The sequence below is a fragment of the Suncus etruscus genome, chromosome 4 (assembly GCF_024139225.1).
Source record: "Suncus etruscus isolate mSunEtr1 chromosome 4, mSunEtr1.pri.cur, whole genome shotgun sequence".
NCBI lineage: Eukaryota > Metazoa > Chordata > Mammalia > Eulipotyphla > Soricidae > Suncus > Suncus etruscus.
In genome coordinates, this window is record NC_064851.1 from 36,754,071 (window position 1) to 36,777,910 (window position 23,840).

Consider the following 23,840-nt stretch of genomic DNA (forward strand, 5'->3'; position numbering starts at 1 on the left):
TCTCCTGTGGAACCCAGACATCAACAGTATTAAGGTTCTTCAAATGATTCAAGTATGCAGCCAAGGTTGAAAACACCTGCCTCAAACACATGACACAGAGGCAAATGTCAATAAATTAATACATGCATATCAATACAATCAGAAAAAAGAAAGCACTATATATATTTTTACTTAATTGATCATTTTGAGATATATATAATCTCAATATATATATATATTATATGTATATATATATCTCAAAATGGTCAATTAAGTAAAATTAAAACTATATTCTCATTCCTAGTGTGGCCAGTTTACCCATCAATGAAATTAGATCAATGTTCATTTTTCCCCAAAACTTTTTTTTTTTGTTTTTGTTTTTGAGTCATACTCAGCAGCGCTCAGGGGTTACTCCTGGCTCTACACTCAAAAATCGCTCCTGGCAGGTTCAGGGGATCATATGGGATGCCGAGATTTGAACCACCGTCCTTCTGCATGCAAGGCAAAAGCCTTACCTTCATGCTATCTCTCCAGTCCACTCCCCAAAAACATTTTTTTTGGCTTTTGGGTCACACTGACAGCACTCAGGAGTTACTCCTGGTTCTACACTCAGAAGTCGCTTCTGGCAGGCTTGGGGGACCATATGGGATGCCAGGAATTGGACCAAGGTCCATCTCGGGTCTGCCACATACAAGGCAAATGCCCTACCTCTGTGCTATCGCTCTGCCCCCTCCCCATAACTTGTTGGTGTCAAGAAATTCCCACCTCTCTCCCTTTCTCTCTCTTTCTCTTGTTTCCCCCACTTTGAGTTTACATACTTATCCTTAGGCTTTTTTATGTGTATCCCCTTCATATTACCAACTATAAAACCAAAAGTCAAGTTCTGAAAAAATAGTATTTTTCTTCATTCACCACCAATAGCTTTAGCTGCATATACCACTGTATTTTCATGTTTAAGAGAAAAAATGTAAAATGTGTATGTGTTTTTATTTGGATAAAATAAAGTATATATAGATTATAGTGGCCAACTTGAGAGAGGTAGAACTAAAGAGGCTTAATATTATGTACATCCTTTAATACTCTATATACTTCTTTTAAAACAATAAAGTAGTTATCAAAAAATAAGAGTTTTCACACAGTAAGGTAGCAACAAATAATCAAAGGCAACAAAACTGGAGAGTTGATCCACAGATTTGAGCTTATTCATTAAAGTGGAGGAGAAAAATGGGAGTGTTTTGGGGATCTTGATGGAGGGGAAATGGATACCCTGATGGTGAATGTTATGTTGAGATGATAAATGCATAAAATTATCACTCATAATGTCGTAAATCACAGTATCTCAATAAAAAAAATTTTTTTTTTGGTTTTTGGGCCACACCCGGCGGTGCTCAGGGGTTACTCCTGGCTGTCTGCTCAGAAATAGCTCCTGGAAGGCACAGGGGACCATATGGGACACCGGGATTCGAACCAACCACCTTTGGTCCTGGATCGGCTGCTTGCAAGGCAAATGCCGCTGTGCTATCTCTCCGGGCCCTCAATAAAAAAATTTTAAAGATTATATTGACATAATCATCTTTATAACAAAACTGATGCCATTTTATTGCTTAATTTATATGAAAAGAATTTTAATTTGTTTTTGGTTGGGGGCCACACCTAGCTGTGCTCAGAACTTAATCCTGGCTCTATGCCTAGCTAATTATGCCTAGTAGTGCTCAGGGGACCATATGGAATGCTGAATATTGACCCCAAGTAAACTGCATGCAAGACAAGTGCCTTAACTGCTGTATTATCTGTACAATTTCAAGTTGAAAAAAATTTATTCATATAAGAATGCTACAAAAAGCACTGAAAAAAGAAGTCAATTCGAATTATTTCCATTATTCTGCCATTCACCAGAATGAAGGTTTAGGGGTTTTGTTTTATTTTGTTTTGTTGTAAGCAAAGAAAAGTATTAATCACTTTTGTTCCTAAAACCTAAAATGCTAACCAATGAAGATAGCATAATAATGTAGCATGAGGCAAACAGATCTTTTCCAATAACTCCACCCAAAAAACTGTGGTCCAGTAAAGGCTAAGTATGAGTTCCCTGCAAGCATTAATTAAATTTCAGTTAACCATAAGTTACTAAAATTATCTTAAGTCAGATGGAACAAAAAGGATAAAACCAAAATTTTCAATGTGTATTATAATATAAAATGAAAATGCATTCAAAACCTTTTATGGTAAGGAAGGAAAAGGAAAAGGAGCCAACAGAAATTAAGGGGACCAGGTAGATATTAAGCTCTTTCACATAATTTTGTTTGTATTTAGTGCATCCCACATATTCAGGCCATTTATTTTCAGCTTTAGATATGGGAAAATTTAGACTCTGTGGTTAAGTTCACCTACAGTGACAATGAAACTGTTTGTTTCTGAGTACCATATTCATTCCTACTTTTCATCTTACACTCAAACACATTTTAAAGAAGGTATGTTGACAGTTTTGCATAAAAACTTAATTATGCTTGACTAGTATTTCTAAAAGCTAGGAATTGGGAATAAGACAATAAAACTGTGGTTTAGAATGTTGTCTAGATCATCAAATTGCATCAGATTTAATCTCTTTTCTTGGAACAGCTAGCTAACTATTTTAATTGAGATCATCTTCCTGTTTATCTTTCATGAATGTACTCCAACTGAACAAATATTATTATATACAAGGTACTGTTCTTGGTGAAAAAATACATTAAAAAGTATCTTTTGGGAGTGGGGGACTAGAGAGATATACAACAGGTAAGGGGCTTGCCTGCATTCGGTCAACCCAGGTTTAATCCCCAGCATTTTATATGTTCACCAAAACTCTGCCAGGAGTAATTCCTGAGTGCAGAGTCAGGAGTAAGTAAGCCCTGAGAACATCCGGTATGAACAAAAACAAAACAAGACAAGTAAAAATTTACCTTTAGGGCTAGAGAGATACTAGAATGGTGAGGTCTCTTGCACTTAGCCAACCTTATCTCAATTCATTGTATCATCTATAGACCCAAAAATGATCCCTGGCACAGCCAGGTGTAGCCAATAAAGGAAAGAAGGAGAGAAAGAATCAAAATGCCCTTCAGTAGAATGTTTACATTCAAGGAGAGATAACAATTTGTTAAATGTGTCTTGAAAAGTGCTAAGAACTATAGATGCAAAAGAGAATTGGTGGTTGGAAAAGGTGGGAAAGGAGACAGGAATGCAATTTTTAAATACTATAATCAGGTAAAACTTATTGGTTATGTGCTATATCAAAGATTGTAATGACTTGTTATCACAATTGGATTTTATAAAAAGAGAAATTGTATGTGATCATATTAGCATATCTGTGTGGATGTGAACTTGTGATGCTCAACAACTAAGGGAATATACTATTTTTTGTGCTATTGAACCTTTAGCCCCTCCAACATCTTTGTCCTAAATCCTCGTTTTCCGAGGTAATTTCTTTTAATTAGTGTCTTCACACTGACAATAGAACAAATAAGTTTCAGAATAAATGAAACATATAGTTTTGATTCTTCTGTCACTTTTCTAACACTTCAAGGAAAAAGCACACAGAGAAACCAGCCCTGCACTCAACCTTGTGTCTCCATTCAAACATTACATTTTTGTACACTCTTGATGACTATTTGATCATCAAATAATCTTGCCTCCTAACGTCATAGGAATGGTATGATAATAACATTTGAATAACAAATAACAATGACTAATCTCTATTAGTCAGAATAGGCTATATGTCACAACAATATTAACCCCAAACTGAAGGAGTTTAAAAATCCAAGGTCTATTTTTTTCTTAATCATGCTATATATCAGCTGAAAGGTGGAAGGAGTGTTACATATGTCATAGTCACTCAAGAGTACAAGCTATCAGCAGTCATCATCCTATCAATAACCAATCACTGTGACAAATGGAAAGAGAATGCTGAAGAAGCACCAAATGACATGCAAAATTCATACTTAAAATTCAATGGCCTGGAGTGATATATAACCCAAGACAATATGAATTAGGAAGTACAATCATATTACAAGATTACTAGGACAAAAAGACAGTAAGTAATAAACAATAAAAAATACTAACTTTGATTGCCTGTGATTGTACCTGGAAACTCACTCACAGACATGATTTTCTAATTATCACACCACATCATATTCACATATTCTCCACTGTCTGAGAAAACAGTTAGATAATGTTCTGGATATAACCTCAACCATGACTTTACAATCGAAAATTAAACCCAATTACTCAGGCCAAAATGATAATAATCAATAAGTGGAAAACAAATTTTTCCATAAAGAAGGAAAAAGAAGGAATAAAAAGAATAAATAGTTAGAGCAGTCATGTATAAAAGACATACAAGATATTCTTCTGTTTTGATATTTAAAGAATATCAACCTTACAACCCTAAATATTCTATTACAATTATCTTGATACTGTTGTTTTAAATGTATAATTAACTTTTAAATGTCACTATTATAGGGACATTTGTTGTGTGGTGGGTCCTCCAAAGCAATGCTCAAGGGGTCTTATGATCCCACTACAGACTAGAGGGACCAGTGTGATATGGGACTGCTTGTGTTCGGCTATTTGGAAGAGCTACATCCAATAGCAATGGAGACCAAAGTTGGGCTTTTCATTTGCTAAGCTATGTGCCCTAGTACCTCAGTTATCTTCCTGACACATAAGAACATTTTCAAAATACAGTTCTGTGAATCTGTTCAAGACAGTCCTTTCTAAAATTCTAAATTGTAACTAATAAAAATATTTTTAATTTTCAAAAATAGAAAACAAGTAGAAATTCAGATAGCACCAAAATAGAGATAAGTCTTGCAGTGACCATAGCTAATCCTGTTCAGTTCCTATGCACCACTAAGAGCAACTGATCTCTGAATAAAGGGTCAGGTCAGTTCTGAGCACCATTAGGTATGGCCTAAACCACCTTTGCAATAGAGTTTCTTTGAATAATACCAGGGATCAAATAATGATCTCATTCACACAAGAGTGTACTTCACTAAGTCACACTTCCAGCACTCAAATAGTACAGGCTTAAAATTAAGGACTGGAGAAATAAAAAGTGAGGAAGGGGCTTGTTAAACATAAGTTCGCTACCTTTTGAGTTATCTCATTTTTATACCTCTTGAGAGAAAAGGAAAATGCAATAACATGCCCTGTCCCACAGAGCATATGTAGTTATATTCTTATTCATATCAAAAATATAATTCACAATTATATTTTAATATGCCTTATTAAATTTTAGCTTCTGAAGATGAAAATACAATAAATGCACTAACATTTTGTGTGAACCATTATACTACTTCTTATTGAAAATACTGTATACTAAGTAACACTATTAAAATTTAAGTCCAGCCATTACTCATAACAATAAGAAATCAGTGAAGAATTTTAGAGGAGTAAATACAACCAAAATCTTTTGAAAAACCAAATTGGAAAACCCTAAGAAAGTATTACAGAGAGTGGGTAAACAGGACAGGAGGTAAGGCACTCGTTCTGCATGTAGATGGTGCAGTTTAATCTCTAGCACCAACTATGGTCCCCCCCAAGCACTGCCAGGCAGGATCCCTAAGCACAATAGGCTATGGGCCCCCGAAAAGGAAGGTGTTACAAAAGTCCCAAAAGAGATGGTACTAAGTTAATAACAGATAAAGAAACAGACATGTGGAAAGAAAATTATTGCTCATAAATATAACAACAGCTTAGTGACTGAAAAAGAAAAAATAATCTCAATGACATTAATTTTGGGGGTTTAGGAGAACTGAGTAGAAGAATGGCATAACCCATCAAAGGAAGGTAGCAATATGAGTAACTTTTAAGGGAAATTTTTTGTTTTATATTTGCAAAAAAGCACAAGTAGAGGAAATAGAAAATAAATCAATAAATTTAATGATGGGCTAGGCAGAAATAAAACTGCTATCTCTAAAAATTATTTTAATTAAGCACAAAAAGTTCCTTTCCAGAATTTCTGCCAACAAATGACAACAATAGGTTTTCAGAGTGTCCAGCTGCCTAAATAGTGAGTCAATGAGATCATGCAAACAACTAGCAGAACAATGATACATAGGCACCACTTACTATGTGTTCAAATTAAAATAGATTCTAGCAGATCTCTTTAGTCCATATACATAGAATCTTTTGTTTATCTCAGACAAGGTATAAAGTGAAAGGATCTGCAGCATACTATTGACCTGAAAAATCTTTTTAAAAACAATACACATAAAGATGACAGATAATAAAAATGAGAAAAAATTAATTCACTCTTCATAAAAAGTAACACTGACATTTAGCATAGCAGCTCCCCTAACACACATTTTTGGTCTAATTAGTAGTATTTGTTCAATGGTTATGGTTAAATGTTCAAGCAAAATATTCACTGAGGTCTGTGGATTTGCCTTTGTTATTTAGCCTAGTGTGAACTGAAAAAGTGTAGGTAAGGGTAATACAGTGCACCTTAAAGGCATTTCCTTCTTACTAACAGGTATATTTCCAGTACTTGGGATAATGAAATAGGCAAATAAAGCTCACTCAGTGGCTGTTGAATTCAAGTTCAAAGCAAGTAATAGCTAGCATTCAGTTATTAAAATGGCAGGCTATGTGATATAATGATGTAACCAGTCAAATCTTTAAATAGAGACAAATATCTTTAGAGTATATTTTTTATAGAATATAATGTTGTACTTCTACATAAATCCCCAGCAGCATAAGAATAAAATTCTCACTTGATTCTAAGAATAGCATGTGATGGATTCAATTTAACTTATGCATCTAACACTCTAACATCTAACACTAACATCTAACACTCTTTTCTGTTTCCTATCATTTCCTTAACTGGGAAAAAAAAACTGTATCAAATCTAAGATAAATGATGCTCACATCCTCAAAACACCCAACCCATGTTTAACTACACAAAGATCTCTCCTGCTCTAAGTTACAAAGTTGGAATTGAAAGTCTTTTGCATCCAAGACTTCCTAACTTTCACTAACCTAGATCACATGTTGAAAGTCAGGGACTGTGGGAAACAAGGGTTTTCCAAAATATTCAAATATCTAGTTCTACCAGAAACATACAATTGATAGCAACTTGTGCAGCTGCTTAGCTGGTGAGTAAATGATAAGACACAAGTGCCAGCATTTATAGTTTTAGTGCCTAAAATTTAACTTTAAATTTCATCGAAAAACCTGGGAATCCTCTATATCCCTCAGTATACATCTTGATATACATTTTGTGATATACATTTGTAATATTTATCTACCTGGCGCCACTCAGGTGTATAATCAATTGGTACATGGCCATTTCTTTGCTTGTTTCCTTCCAGCATGGGAAATAAATGTGATTGCAATTCAAAGTAACATTGGATTTTGCCATTGAAATCCTACAACACTCCTATCTCCAGAAAAAACAGAATCTATTTTGTGAAGCTACTGTGACTTTAAGTTTCTGTTACCATCAATTAGATCTACCTTTTGTACTTAAAAATTACTCTTTGGATATGGGAGGTAGGACGAAAACGGAGGTGTAGGGAGGACAAATTGGTGATGGGAATCACCCCTGATTTTATGTAAATATGTACCTAAAATATTATTGTCAACAATATGTAAGCCACTATGATCAAAATAAAAATTATATTAAAAAATTACTCTTTAGAGGACATAGGGAGCTCAATGGCCAGAGCACATGATTTAAATGCAAGAGCCTGTGCTTGACCCCCAATAGTGTGATTTCCAAGCAATATCATGAACAATTTTTAGCATGAAACCAGAAGTACTCCCTGAGCACTGCTGGAAATTTTTCTCTACTAAAAGTGACTGTACTGTGCAAAATACAAAGCCATTATTAGCACAGTAACTTTTGACAAGTCCTTGTAACAGTCCAGTTTAACCATTTCTTGTGAATAATAATCTGAATTGACTCTTATGGAGAATTACCCTCTGTACTCTCTTTCCAGGAGGTTTGGGTGTATTTAACATTGATTCCAGCACTAAGTGTAAGCAAATAACTTAGGTCTAAAAACATTGAAATCTAATCCTCTTGACTGTGGAACTAGTTGAGAGATGCAGTATCCAACTAAGGTCAGGCATGTTTCAGAACAGCTGCTGTTTAGATTCTAAAGAAGAGACACTCTGTGCTGACCGGTATTTGAACTTGAAAAGTCAACCTGTACTTATTGACTCCTATCTTATCTTGATACAGACCCTGAGCATAAGGTCAGCATAGAGGCAGGAAGCACATAAAGAGATTCTGGGAATTTTCAGTAATAAGCAAAAAATTCTCACTTTTTATTTGTGTTTAAGCCAGGTTCTTATTCAATACAAAAAACAATGAACATAAGGATAGAGTAGAAAGGGAAGACAGGTTGTTAGGAATGTTATCTGGTTCAGATTCTGTGGAAACAGCATGGCAACTTGTTTAAAACCTAAGAACAAAGCTCCTATTATGACCCGGCAATCCCAAATCTCAAGATATCTATCCCAAGATTAATTTAAACGCATATCAATTTAAAGAAGATGCACACAAATGTATAACTGTTACAGTTTTAAATACAATGACCTATATATTGAAACCATCCATATATAAAACATCCAACAGCAGGATTAAGAAGTTGTATGTATACTGAAATACTAGGAGTGAGGAAGGATGAAATTCTGTACTTATTTAAAAGGGGTAATACAGGAGAACATTATATTAAATGAAATAAATCAAAGGAAAAGAACAAATACTAGATGAACTCATATCAGTCACATATAAAGAAATAAACAAGGAAGCAGACCAAATGAAGACAAGTCCTTGGCCTTTGCAGAACTGAGATACCAAACAGAAGAGGTGTAAGGAAGAAGAGGAGGTCTAGAAGTGACAATGGAACAGTTGTAGAGGGTCTTTCTTGAACACTTTGGTGGTGGTGAAGGTGCAATAATTTTGTTCATCAAAACCCTGTATGTTAACACTACTATTCAACTAAACTATTTTTTTTAATTTTTTTATTTTAATTATGAGAACAAGGATGCAAAGAAAGAGGACAAGGTAAAGTTACAATGGAAGGACAATACATAACATAATTCTCAGAAGTCTCCTTGCTGATATCCCAACTTTAAAATTTCTTCCAAAGAACATTAAGATTGTAACACACTGTAATATTTCTTAACAGCACACAAGGCAATCTAAAGCCATAAAACTTACATAACTCCTTAGACATTATAGGCATAGCATTTTTTTTTACATTTGATATTCATGCATATTAGCTTAAGTTAACCTCAAATCTTAAGTGGGTTCTTTTTAAAGATTAGAGTCAAAGGAGCACCGCAAAAATGGTGTTAGAGTGGCAATTGTTGTTTGCATAGGCCCACTAAAATATGAGGGACCTGGAAAGAAATAACCTTGGTCTAAATACAAAAAGACCCGACCCCTGAAGTTTCCTGGCACAAGACCAACTCTAGGCTCCAGGCAAGCTAGATTGTCCAATCCAAGACATTGTCTGTAGTGCCAACACACTTACATTTTTCACACAGTCTCTGTTGTTGGTATCAAGCTTCTGTATTAAAGATCCTGGAATCTGTATATCCAACATTGAAGTCAGGATGTGGAGCGTCCTCTGGTTTCACCTCACAGTCAAATTGCAACGCAGGGAGCTCTGTCCTGTAAGCAGGTCGTTGTTGTTGTTAAGTCTTCTCAGTGTTAATGGAAGTCTCTTTTGTGCAGGACAATGTCTGAGCAGTGTAGAGTCTTCCTTGGTAGCGGATTGCTTCCATGTGATGCTATAGACCAGCCTGGATGTTTTGTGGATGGCTTCCCTGGTTCAGGGAAATGCCCTTTCTTCTGAGGTCTGTGCCAGGTCGTTATGTCAATGTTCAGGGTGTAAGGTCCCTTTGCACTATAAGATTTGTCTGTACCAATCTCTATTAGATAGGATCTTATTTATATGTATAGTATTTTCCCATTTTAATGTGCCTATGCAAAAAAGGAGCAATGCCACGTGGTGTTCTTGGTGCATATGGGGGTGATAAGAACAATTATGGTTCAATCATAAGCATTAATCTGGGGGACTCTTTATCTAAGATTCCTTGTTAAACAGCTCAAAAAGAGAAGATGAAAAGTGGTTAGAATCATCACTATATAAGACAACATTTAGTAAGAATTATAGCTGTCAGAGAAAAAACACAAAATATTCTAAAGAAATACGTGTCCATTTTATGTATCTTGAAACAGTTTGGGGTTGTAACACACAATACACGCCTTTGATCTGTGATAAGGCTTGTACACTACTGATTAAAAAGAGTAATGTAGATTAGAGATGTTTTGGGGGGGGATAGAGAGTAAAGGGATAAAAAAAGAGCTTTGTAGGGATGTGGGAAAGGGCACAATACAAAATAAAGATTCTGGATACGTAAAACGTAACATAACATTAAGGAATGCTCTTAATACATGAAGTAGTTTTGGGATGCATAGGGAGGGATTTCTCCCCCCTCCCCCCAGTGCCCGATTAACCAGGCGTGGCCCTGAAGACCCACCAGGTTTGGGGGGATCTTGGTCCCCTGGACTAGGAGTTCAGCCCAGGGGGCCTGTGGTTAGCTGTCCTACCCAGAACCCCCAACATACCAGTCAAAGACCCAGAAATCCTGGCATGTGGAGTGTTCTGAGCCCAGCTGCGCCTCTGTAGTTTTGGGATGCATAGGGAGGGATTTCTCCCCCCTAAACTATTATTTTTAAAAAGATTTGTTTTCACTAAGAACATGAGAGAAGACGTATAATAGCAACATAGTTTGATGAGCTGTTGTATGCTTTTTTTGTTTGCTTGCTTGCTTGATCAGTTGTTTTGGAACCTCTCCTATAATATTTGGTGCCTCAAGGTTACTCCCAGCTTATAAAACCGACAATACAGGGCCCGGAAAGATAGCACAGCGGCGTTTGCCTTGCAAGCAGCCAATCCAGGACCAAAGGTGGTTGGTTCGAATCCCAGTGTCCCATATGGTCCCTCGTGCCTGCCAGAAGCTATTTCTGAGCAGATAGCCAGGAGTAAACCCTGAGCACCGCCGGGTGTGGCCCAAACCCTCTCCCCCCCCCAAAAAAAACCGACAATACAGAACTGAAGAAAGTTCAGTGTATGGGTCTGCTCTGACAATACAATGCTGGAGGTGCTGAGCCTTAGGAAGCTACAAAGTTCAGTTCCTAGGAAAATATAACAGTGTTGATGTGTCATATTTTGTTTTTGGAAATTTTGAAATACTTTAAAGCAAATATATGAAAGTGATTCATTATAAATCATATGTCTAGATTGGTTTCACTATGTAATATTAGTAAAACTCTCTCAAAATAATTTGTGAAATTTGCTGCTTCAAACAGAAGCTTATTCCTAAACAGTGCATAGGAATTACAACAGTTTTTGTTTATTTTGGTACTTGGAATATTTGCTAGACAATCTCTGAGGTTAATACTTCTAGCATAAATCAAAAATGTAAACTAACTAATACCAGATTCCAGAAACTGATGCCAAGTTTCAGATCATCAAGTAAAAATAGCTAGTAGTGAAATTAGAGCACACGTTATATTTGCATGAGGTGCTATTCACACTCCAAATCAAGGAAATTCAGAACACATAGTATGAACTAAATTCATTGAAAAGAGTTTCCCTTTAGAGATGAAAATAAATAAAAGTACACAGACAAAATTCTCAGAAATCTAAGCAATGTGGAAGCAGTTTGCTTTTTAAGCTCTGATTTCATTTTGGTAATATTAGGCTTGAGATCTGAACATACAGTACATCCCAGAAAAAAATTTCAGGATGGTGGAAATTTAAATAATAAGGAAAACAGGAAAATGAAGCAAGGAAGGAAAACACCAATTAAGGACATGTTAGAAAGTCAACTACATGGTGGGCTGATATCCATAGAAACTGGCAAATCCTAAGAGATTCAGAATCAGTGCAGTATGCAATCTTCTCAGAATTAATCCAGGGTGAATAATCTCTGGTGGAGGCTGCCGTGGGATTGCCATAGCATTTGAAACACACCTGGGAGAAACACTTGTCTATAAAAGCAAGGGCTGCTAGTTCCACAGCTTCCAGTAAAACACTCAAAAGTAAAAATATTTGCTAATACTACTAATACTAACAAGCAGTCAGTAACAAAGAGCATAAAGTTGCAAAACGCTAGGGATGTTGGCAGAACAAAGAGGGCATCTACTCAACTTCTATCCCTAAATTAAGTTATTTTTTGCTCATTATTTCAATTACCTTACAATAAATCCTTTCCATGAGCAGCCTTTATTTTTGAGAATGCTCATAATGAATGCTCAGGAGGCCCAAGGACACAGCTGGTGTTTCTCTCCTTTTAACTCTTTCATCAATTTAATGAACTGGCCTGCGGATGCCTTGATATTAAGATCCTGCAGTGTCGGGGATAATCTAGGACACCATAGTGGTTGGTGGGGCCTCTGGGGTTTCATCAGATGATGTTTGAGGTACTGTGGTGCCAGGGATCAAAACCCAGGTTAAGTATGTGCTAAGCATATGCCTTTACTGCTGTACTATCTTCCATTCCATAAATTAAATCAACCAACCACCTGCTATGACCCAGTTATATTTTTAAAAGTTTCAATGTCAACAGTTGTTCTTCTTAGGATATGGGATTCAGCTTCTATATAGAATATTTAGGAATGGAAAACTGTTTTTGGTGTGTATATTGCTAAATGACTAGTAGAATAAAATAACCATAATAATTATGTATTTGCATAGAAAGTATTCTACACTTACTTAGATTCAGATTTTTGTATGTGACTTTGCTAGTGCTAATAGAAAATGGTCATTTATGGTTCATATCAACAGGTAACTCCTCAGTACTAGACTGCCAAAGCTATCATTTTATTACAATTTTACTATATCAAATGGAATTTGCTAGGTTTTGATGTCCCTGTTGTATTTAAGGATAAAGACTCCATCTCCATGCCTGGTGAAAACCCCATCAACACACCTAGACTTTTTTTAAAATGTAAGGTATGAGGAGGTTTGACAAAGAAAGAGATGAAGGGAAGAAGGGACATGGACCACCTAGCTCTCATCAAATCACATTGCCAAGATTTTCTTGCAGATATTTCAAACTGTGCTGTATACACTAACTCAAAACCTCAATACTCCCATAAAAAATAATAAACATATATACCTAAATACTCATATAAAATGTTCAAAATTATTTATAAATAAAAACCAAAATAACTCAATGCCAACTAAAAGTAAGAATAAGTTATATTCATATAGCATAATACTATTTAATAGTGAGAATAAACCTAAATTGAAACATGAATTATTACCATAACAATATGAGTGAAGTAAATCAGGAATAAAATTAACCAAAATGATATCACAGCTGGTAATACATTTCTCTTGCATGCAGCATACCTGAGTTTTATCTCAATCACCATACATATTTCCCTTAGCCCACCTGTCATGACCCCTCACTCTGAGTAGGAGTGAGTCATAAGCACAAAAAAGGTGTGGTCCCAAAACAAACAAAAAGATAAGTCTGCATATTCTCTATGGCTTATGTGATCTTCAAAAACCAGAAAAATTAAAATTAAACTCATCAATTCAAGTAAAGTTTGACTTTAGCCTGATCAGGGGTAAGAACAGTCATAAGAGAAAATTAAGGAACGCTTGAAATAGTCTTACACCACGATGTGGGTGCTGTCTATACAGATATCTTAAAGTCCATCAAGCTATACCCTTAATTTATTCATCTCATACTCAATATTCTACAAATAGACATATATGTGTAATTGAGATACTTACGTAAAAAAGTGGCATCTCAATTTTTGATACTTAGCCAGAACAGATAGGAGAAGAATCAGAGGAATCCATGATGCAAGAAATAAAGAACAGGTTTCTCTAAAGAAATTGTTTATAGAAACACTATAAGAATTATACAAGAAAATATTTAAAAGAAAAAATAGGAATAGATAATTACTTCTTAAAAAAGCATAAGTAATGATTAATAAATTAATATTTGGGTATGTTTGAGAACAGGTAGACTAAAAATAGCTAAAAATGAATGAGAAATCAAATACTTAGAGAAGGCACAATGGTCTAACGATAACTCACAGGCCAGATGCATAGTCACTACTGGTTTATAAATAAATATTCAGTGAGACATAAATGCCGCCCTTCCCCATTTGTTTACATATTATCTGAGGCTGTTTTTTTTTTTCTTTCAAAAGGCAGACCTGAATAAAATAGAAGTAACCCACGAAAGCTTACTGGGAGCCAGAAAAGAGCTAGAAAGAGATAGAAATAAAAGAGGTAAAAAGGTTAAGCCTGGAAAAGAGTGGAAAGCATGTAATTATGCCAAAATAGTTGAAAAGGAACGAACTTTAAAGATGAGCCCTATTCTACTATAGGGAATCTGTAGTATACTGAAAACAAACAAGTAAACCAAAAATGATTATCAGGCCTCCCAAAAGTAAGTCAACAATAATAACTTTTAAAGTTTCTAATGCTACTTTTCTTAGTAAATGATCAATCCATACTGCTTATGGGACATTTCAATCGAAATATTCTCAGTGCAAACCAAAGCTCAAAATAACAAAACCAAAATTTTCATCTTGGCATATTCCTCTCCTTCATCCCTAACTATACCAATACGAGTCATGCTTTCTTTACCCTCTGAATATTTTGAAAATCCATCTACTGGTTTCCATGTTTTACCTATCCACATTAAGATAAACCAAATGCCTTCTACCACTTACAATAAATTCCTCAAAGCACTATCTTTTTTTTCAGAAATCCATAAACATGATGGAATGCCATAGCTGCTGATGCATAGCAGAATAACAAAATTATCTGTACCTTAAACTAGCTGGGGCATGCATATTTTGGTTTGCCTTTCCAGAGCATCTCTTCTATTTATTTAAACCTTAATTTAAACATGTAAAGGCAAAAAACATAGATCACGTCCATTTTATACATAAAATTTTCAAAAGGATATACTTGATGTTTTGTAAAGATACAGAAACATTATCTTCAAAATTCATATTTAGATTAAAATAAATGAGATAGGACAGAAACAAATGGGAGGGACAAATTCAAAGTTACTTTTTTTCTTCCAAACACTAATAAAGCCATTTTTTCACTCACATGGGAAGTTATGACTTAATTAGCCCTTATAAAACATACTCAAACATCATTCCTTAAGTAAATCATCTAGTTTCTGATCATTCTGTACCCAAAATATGTCTGTGTAACCCATTCGAGATTTCAATTTTGAATCATAAGCGACTCACCCATATCCACAAAGTCAGAGAAGATCATTTGAGAATAACAACTATAGAATAAGAACACAAAGCAGATAATAACTCTGACACTACATGTCACTTCATGAAATTGCATTCAATGGTACAAATACTTCTAATCAAGTCTAGAATCCAATTTTAGTGTACCATGCTCAAGACTCATTTTTATAATATCTAAATACTTTGAAATTTACCTAATATTATATTCAGAAGTATTCTTCCTTTTTATTTTTACTAAATTTCTTTTTTAAACTGTTATACTTTTGCCTGATTTTAATTCTGTGTCTACAAGACTACCAAAACAAAAGATTAAAGGATTTTATTAAATGTTAATTATTTTCGCATCCCTATTAGTAAGGCTTTTTAAACTAAAATATCTGCAAAATATCAAAAAAAATTCATCATGATTCCTCAAACTAGACACTTCAATTTTTAATATCTAATTTCAATATTGAAAATATGATGCATAATGGTGTATCAAGTATATCACTTTTACATCATCTGACAGGCCAGAATACCAAAGATTTTCTTAATCACAATGTCAAAGTTATTTAACTTCTATTACAAATAGGCACCCAATAATTAACACATACTTACATTATTCCCTTTATAAAATCACTGATAATGGGCATTGACTACAAATCAGAACCAGGTACTTTTCTAAGAGCCTCTGCATTTGTTAACTCATTTAAATTCAAGATGTATAAGTATTCTACAAGTGTTTTAATAATGAAAGAAAATCCAGAAAGGTTAACAAAAAGTAAGGAAAGCCTGCATTTCCTCCAAGCAAATTGTATATTGATATTTACTAATCTATGTTTTCTAGACATAAGACACAGTCTTATGCTTTCAAGCCATACGTCTGCTTTTAATAAAGATTGCTTTCTTATCTGTTATCAGAAGTTGAAAAAGTATTTTCTCATTATCTTACATATGGAAAACAAAAATTTTATATATGGAAAACAAAAAAACATTCAAAAATTGAATCTCGAATGGGTTGCACAGATAGATTTTGGGTAGAGAATTATCAGAAACTAGATGATTTACTTAAGAAATGATATTTGAGGGCCCGGAGAGATAGCACAGCAGCGTTTGCTTTGCAAACAGCTGATCCAGGACCAAAGGTGTTTGGTTTGAATCCCGGTGTCCCATATGGTCCCCCGTGCCTGCCAGGAGCTATTTCTGAGCAGAGAGCCAGGAGTAACCCCTGAGCAATGCCGGTGTGGCCCAAAAACCAAAAAAAAAAAAAAAAAAAAGAAATGATATTTGAGTATGTTTTATAAAGGCTAATTAAATAAAAAATACAGACTATAAACTGTGACAAAATTAGTTAATTCTTATTAAAATGCAAAGAAATTTCTCCTGAGCATCACTGAGTGTGGCCCAAAACCAAAATAAGTAAATAAATAAATAAAATAAAAATGAATAAGTATAACAAAAGAAATTATACTGTATCTTATAGTCACATGCAAAAATCAACTCTAAATACATTTCTTATATGAAATTATGAGACTTCTAGATAAAAGTATAAGGGAATGCTTCATAATCTTGATACTGTACCAAGATAGTTAGATAAACTAGCAACACCCCAGGTTACTGGCAATAAAGTTATGTAACTGCACACCAAAGTCACAGGTACCCAGCAGCCACCCAAACCCCTCCTCTACTACTTTAGACAACAAGTTTAAACCTGGCTGACTCCTCTAGCTTGAAGCCCCAGCAGCCCTTTAAAATGACTTGTAAGCCTACCTCAGGGTGGTCAGTCATGAGACATGCTACCCTGGTATGCTGGTAATAAACTCCCCTGCTTTTGCGTTACTAACTTGTCTCCTCGAAGTCTTTGTGGGTCGGATCTCCAGTCCAGTACTAACAAATTATCTAAGTAACTAAGCAGTACTATCACCATGATCTGAATAATTAACACATTTAATAGATATCATCCACAATATTTAATAAGCACTAGTCTCTTACTACATCTGTTTATGCATCTAGTATGTAAACACCATAAAAATGTAAATGAAGTTGAATCAAAATTTAGATTGCACAAGAAGGCCATTTCCAGTTTTAATAAAATAGAAATAAGAATTTAAAGTGGAAGAATGCCAGAGAGCATGCTCCATAAAAATCTATTTCAAGAGTCAATGAAACATTCTGCCAGTTTTTCTGCAAATATAATCTTCCAAATTTCTAGTTTAAAACACATATTCTTAAAAAGTAAGAAAAAGAAGGAAGTCAAATGTCTTCCTTTGTTATAAATTCCTGACTTAAATCAAATGACTTTATGATATTACGTGGTATAGTTTAAGTTAATACTGAAAGTTGAACTGCTAGCCAGTGTGGTAGCTAGAGCTGACCATATTCAGCATTGCTGATTCATCTCAGGAAAAAACAGGCCTCAGCATCCACAGTTCTGATGATGTCCAAAGAGAGTAAAGAATTGGTCATAAGCAAGCTATTTCCTCTTGGAATAGAGTCAAAGGAACTAAAAGTAGAACCAATAGAGCTTGCTACATTTTAACTTCAATTTAAATGTAACTCTTTGGGACTAGAAAATGTGGTTGAGAGGAGAGTATAAATAAATAATACTGTAATACTTAGATTGGCCAATTTAGGTTTTTTTTAAAGTATATCAGTAACTTCTTTTTTAGTGTAATTCAATTAAAGAAGTATGTAACTGTCACACCTACTCTATGATAAAAATTGTTTGTACACAGAATACAATTCCTGTTATATAACTTGTAATAAAATAATGAATTTCCTATTTTCCTGATTTTAGCCCATTGGGTTTTATAAACAATCTATATCACCTACTATATCTAAACATAAAAAGTTAAAAATAATCATTTAACTATATAGAATCTGAAGCAGCTACTTATTCAAACCACTAGGATAAAAATGATACAGTTTAGTATCAGGAATATTGAGTTACAAATGTGCCCCAAAACAATATACACCAGAGAAACTTTATTTTTTAACTGTTCAGACCATTTAGCTCATCAGTCAACTTTGTAATACCCATAAATTTAGGACACTACCTAAGATAATGACCCTAAAGTAGAACCATAGTACAAACTCTAATGAGGGTCAAAAGATTTTTAAAAGGCAAGTACCTATTACACTGACCAGATAACTGAATTTTTTGGAAAGAAAGATGTGGGGACCATGTCTAGCAGTGCTCCAGGCTTATTCCTGGTTCTGTGCTCAGAAATCATGCATGGCAATGCTCAAGATACCATATGAGGTGTCAGGTATCAAATGTTGGTAGGCTGCATGCAAGACAGGTGCCATAATCCCTTTACTATCTCTCTGGTCCCCCAAAACACATTATAATCAAACTGACAAAAGCCAAAAGAAAAGGTGGATTCCTTAAAACAACAAGGATATACTGATAATGTACTGATTAATAAATCAAAAGATCGCTGGAGAGATAGCATGGAGGTAATGCGTTTGCCTTTCATGCAGAAGGACGGTGGTTCGAATTCCAGCATTCCATATGGTCCCCTGTGCCTGCCAGGGGTAATTTCTGAGCATAGAGCCAGAAGTAACCCCTGAGTGCTGCCGGGTGTGACCCCCCAAAAAAAGCAAAAAATAAATAAATAAATAAATCAAAAGATCAAGAGAATAAAAATCTTACCAATTTACTTGCATCCAATAAAAGTACAGGGGGGTTTATAAGGCAACAGATAATCAACCAAAGGAAATACACCAATGCAATGCAACGCAATACAAAGCAATGCAATAGTAATGGGAAACTATCATTCCGCTCTCATCAATGGGTGGTTCAGGGCTCAACCAGACAGTCTATACATACAGAAAAAATACCTTTAAATTAGGAAATAGAAGAATTGTGATTATGTAATATAGGGATATTCCACCTTCACTTCACCATTCATATGAAACATTCTCCAGGAGAGACCATGTATTGCAGCACAATTCAGTGCCCATAAAATCACAAAAATAGATCTCATATAAAATTTGTTTCACACCAAAATTCCATGAAAGCAGACATTAAAATAGTTTTTAAATGTGGTAAAGATCTAATATTTGCAAACTTAAAAGATACTTTTGAACAACCACTTAAAGTAGAAATCAAAAAAAAAAGAAATAAAATGCAATAAGGGGGGCCAGAGAGACAGCACAGAGGTAGGGCATCTGTCTTGCACGCTTCCAACCCAGGACAGACAGTGGTTCGATTCCCATCATCCCATATGGTCCCCTGAGCCTGCCAGGAGTGATTTCTGAGCTCAGAGCCAGAAGTAACCCCTGAGTGCCTCTAGGTTTAACCCAAAATCCCCCCAAAAAATGCAATTAGGGAATTCTTTTAATTAAAATTAATTTTGGGAGTCAGAGGGATAGCACAGTGGGCAGGGCCTCTGCCTTGCACGAAACTGAACCAGGTTTTAATCTCCAGCATCCCATATGATCCCCAAGACTGCCAGGCATAATTTCTGATCATAGAACCAAAAGTCACCCCTGAGCGTCACCGGGTGTGGCCCAACAAACCAACAAAATAAACTTAATTTAGCTCAGACACAAACTAATTTTCAAGATTCATATTTTGAAACATTTTTTATAACACAATAGTACACAATTTTTTAAAAGATGCATATTGGAGAGATAGCTCAATGGCCTAAAATACATGTCAAGAGCCAAAGAAATGAACAAAATAGAAAACTACTTCTTGAGTAGCACCAGGCATGAAACAAATATCAGAAAAAAATATGCACTGAAATAATTTTGATAAATAAGTTATACTTAAGGAACCATAGAAATAGTACACCAGGTAAGATGCATACCTTGAGTGTAGCCATTCTTATTCAATCCTCAGCAACATTATGATTTCCCATGAGGAGTAAGGAAAGCTCAATCTCTCTTCCTCAAAATACTTTTTTTTCCCTTTCCCTCTCCCTGGTACCATGAGTTTCTGTTCCTCCCACTCAAACCCCACTCTATGACAAGACTTTCACCTACACCACAGACAAAATTACTTCTTTTCTCCTCATCCTTACACTGTATTGTATCTTTCCCAAAATTATCTTCCAGTTTTTCTCTAAAATAGGCTATGTTTCCAATAAAATATATTAAGTTTTTAAGTCTTAAAAGTATCAATCACTTGTCTTAAACTAAACTCTATAGTGGTGGAAAGAGTATACTTGGCAATGTGAGGAAGTGAGGAGGGTTAATCCTGGCAGAGCTCGGGGACTAAGGGTTCTGGGGTTGAATATGGGACTCCCACATAGCACTCCAATGCCTAGAAGTATTTCCCAGGGCCCGCTTACATTTCATATTAACAATAATAAAACTTAACTCTTCATACTCATTTATTAAATGGCAAATGATCAGCCTTGCAAATAATCACAGATTAGCTGTAGTTTTAACCAATTAGATGACAATAAAAATTGATAGAAATCAAGTCTTTTTGGTTCTTGCATTGGGGGAAAACTGAGGACATGCTGCTACAATTTAGCTAATCTTTCAGTGGGATCAAAAACAAAGCAGATTGGCAACATTATACAAAGCACCGAGTCAGGGGGCCGGAGAGTTGGCATGAAGGTAAAGCATTTGCCTTGCACGCAGAAGGACAGACATCCCATATGGTCTCCAAAGCCTTCCAGGAGCGATTTCTGGGCACATAGCCAGGAGTAACCCCTGAGCACTGCCAGGTGTGGCCCCAAAACAACAACAACAACAAAAAATCACCAAAGTCAGAAGAAAACTAGAGTGCCATTTGAAATCACACCTCAAGGATTTAGAGATGCTGTTGTTGCTACTTTTTCTTCCTCGCCAGCAGGTTCTCTGAATCGCCAGAAATGGTCACAAGAATCAGAATAAAAACAGAAATCCAAAAACTGTTGTCAGAGAATACTGTATTTGTTGATGTTCTTAGTTGTAAGCAGATAGATTCATGGTGTAGTGTGTGTTTATATTTTGTGTGTGTGTGTTTATTTTAATAAAGTGATTAATGAATAAATATAAATAAAATAAACAGTATAGAAGATAAGGCATTTGCCTTGCACATGGATAATCCAGTTTGCAGTACCCCATATGATCCCCTGAGCAACATCAGAAGTGATCCCTGAGTAAAAAGCCCTGAAAATGCCAAGAGTGATACAAAAACAAAAATAAAGAATATAAATAAATAAAAAATAAAACCAATGTATGTTAAAATGTTTTATTTTTAAATACTGTATTTTAATGAATAAGTACATACTTTATCAAATCTCTTATCTTGCTACATAAAAAAGATTGTTTCTACAGTCAAGTCAATTTAATCAACTAGTTTGCATAGAGATAAGTAGTAGGAAAATAGTTCAAATGATATGTAGTGACATTTTGTTTAAATGACCTTTTTGTTAGTTATATATTTGACTTAGATACTACACTCAAACACAACAATATTCTCTTAGGTGTATTGAAATGCAAAATTTTAAATTACTAAATTAGCGTGTATAATGTTACATTAAAATTTGTCTGGTCTTGGGGCTGGGAAGGTAGCGCTAGCATAGGGCGGGCCGTGGTTTGATCCCCCGGTGTCCCATATGGTCCGTCCAAGCCAGGAGCGATTTCTGAGCGCATAGCCAGGAGTAACCCCTGAGTGTCAAACAGGTGTGGCCAAAACAAACAAACAAACAAAAATTGTCTGGTCTTGGGGCCGGAGCAGTGGTGCAAGGGGTAGGGCGTTTGCTTTGCACAAACTAACCTAGGATGAAGCACAGTTTGATTCCCCAGCATCCCATATGGTCCTCCACGTCAGGAACAATTTCTGAGCTTATAGCCAGGAGTAACCCCTGAGCGTCACCGGGTGTAGTCCAAAAACAAACAAAAAACAAACAAAAAAAAATGTCTTATTTCATACTTAGAATAGAAATTCTACCTACACATGATTTGTAGCCTCATGACTTAAACAAACATAATAACTATCAAATTTTTGCAAAACTATCAAAGTTTTGCAAATGTTGGTACATTTTATTATAAGATAACACTGGGTAATTTAAGCTTAGAAATTTTTCAAAATTCTGATTTTTTTTCACTTTCAATAACAAATTTTGTCACTAGTAGCAAATACTATCAAGGTTTTATTTAAAGTGAAAGGTTCAATAGTTTCATTTTATAAGAAAAATTCTTGCCAAATATCTATGTCCCCCCAAAAAATAGTGATTTGTCTCTTAGATTTTCTTTTAAATAATAATGGCATTCCAAGAATAAAAGTAGATATATCAAATGGCAGCTCATAAATATCAATCAATGGTTCATTAAAACATTATACTTTTATACACATCCTACATACTGTGTGTATATATAGGTATATTTATATATGTATATATGTATTTCCCATGAAGTAATCAGTATGAGGCAGGCACATAACTCAAATACACACATACTTATACACATACACACACAATTAGCTTTACCTTCTAATCTTCATATTCAACCAACTACCCTAGGAATGGTATAACAGGTAGCAAACTATAAAAGGACTCAGAAATCTAAAGACAAGGAAATAGATTGGTTAGAACTTCAAAACCTACCTAGGGGAGTTTAATGTGCTAAATCTTCTCTAAAGTATAAAATCTAAGAGGCTATCAAAAAAAGTTACACAATACAAGTGAAATATATGATTGTTAAAATAGGAAATGTGCCCAAGATTCTCAGTAGTAAAACAAAAAAAAATGTATTATTAAATTTGAGACAGCAATATTTTTTCATTCAAACCCTACAGAAAATGGATTTTAAAAAAGAGCAGTGGCGAGAGCAATTGCACAGTGAGTAGGGTATTTTGCCTTGTATGTGGCCAACCTGGATTCCATCCCTGGCATCATCCTATATGGTGCTCTGAGCCCACCAGAGTTAATTTGTGAGTGCAGATCCAGGAGTAAACCCCTGAGCACTTTGATGTATGGCCCAAATCCCTATCCCCCACCCAAAAAAAAAAAAAAAAAAACAACAACAACAAAGGTTACAGAAGTTGTGGGTCAAAAGTAAAAATTATAATACTCATATTGTTGGAGTCTCATAAAAAAAAAAAGAGTACTGTACTGAAAAAATACTAAAAAACAATGCTGGCAGGGCCAGAGCAATAGAACAGCAGTATGGCGTGTGCCTTGCATGCAGCTGACCCAGGACAAATCTGGGTTTGATCTCAGAGTTCCATGTAGTCCCCTGAGTCATGAGCGATTTCTGAGAGCATAGCCAGGAGTAACCCTTGGTTTTTGTGTAACCCACAAAAACCAAAAAAATGTCAATTCTGGCAAAAATATGAAAAATCAATGTTGGCAAAGCTATAACCCTACAGATTCAAAAAGCTAAGTAAATTACATGGAAAATACACTCAAAGAGAACTACAAAACAACAAAATTATACTTCTAAAAGAAGTATAAAAAGTCTTTAAAAGTCAAGATAAATGATACCTTATAAAAGATGAACTATCTAAATGGAAAATAATATCTCATCTGATACCATGAAGACCAAAAATTATGGCCCAATATTTTTCAAGTATTAAAATATCAAAATTATCAGTCTCATATCCTTTACCAAGGAAAAACTGTTCTTCAGGAATTAAGTG

At 35.0% G+C, this 23,840-nt stretch overlaps 1 protein-coding gene across 3 annotated transcripts in view; it reads right to left on the reverse strand.

Moving 5' to 3' along the window:
* TTLL7 (tubulin tyrosine ligase like 7) overlaps nucleotides 1–23,840 on the reverse strand; it is a 147,893-nt gene that overhangs the window by 111,568 nt on the left and 12,485 nt on the right. Inside the window, exon 1 of one of the 3 annotated variants that reach the window (XM_049771242.1) lies at nucleotides 6,082–6,170. The exons of the other annotated variants lie outside the window; for them this stretch is intronic. The gene's annotated coding sequence lies outside the window, so the exon portion shown is untranslated. Of the gene's footprint in view, nucleotides 1–6,081; nucleotides 6,171–23,840 lie in introns of those variants that run through there. 3 annotated transcript variants of the gene reach the window in all.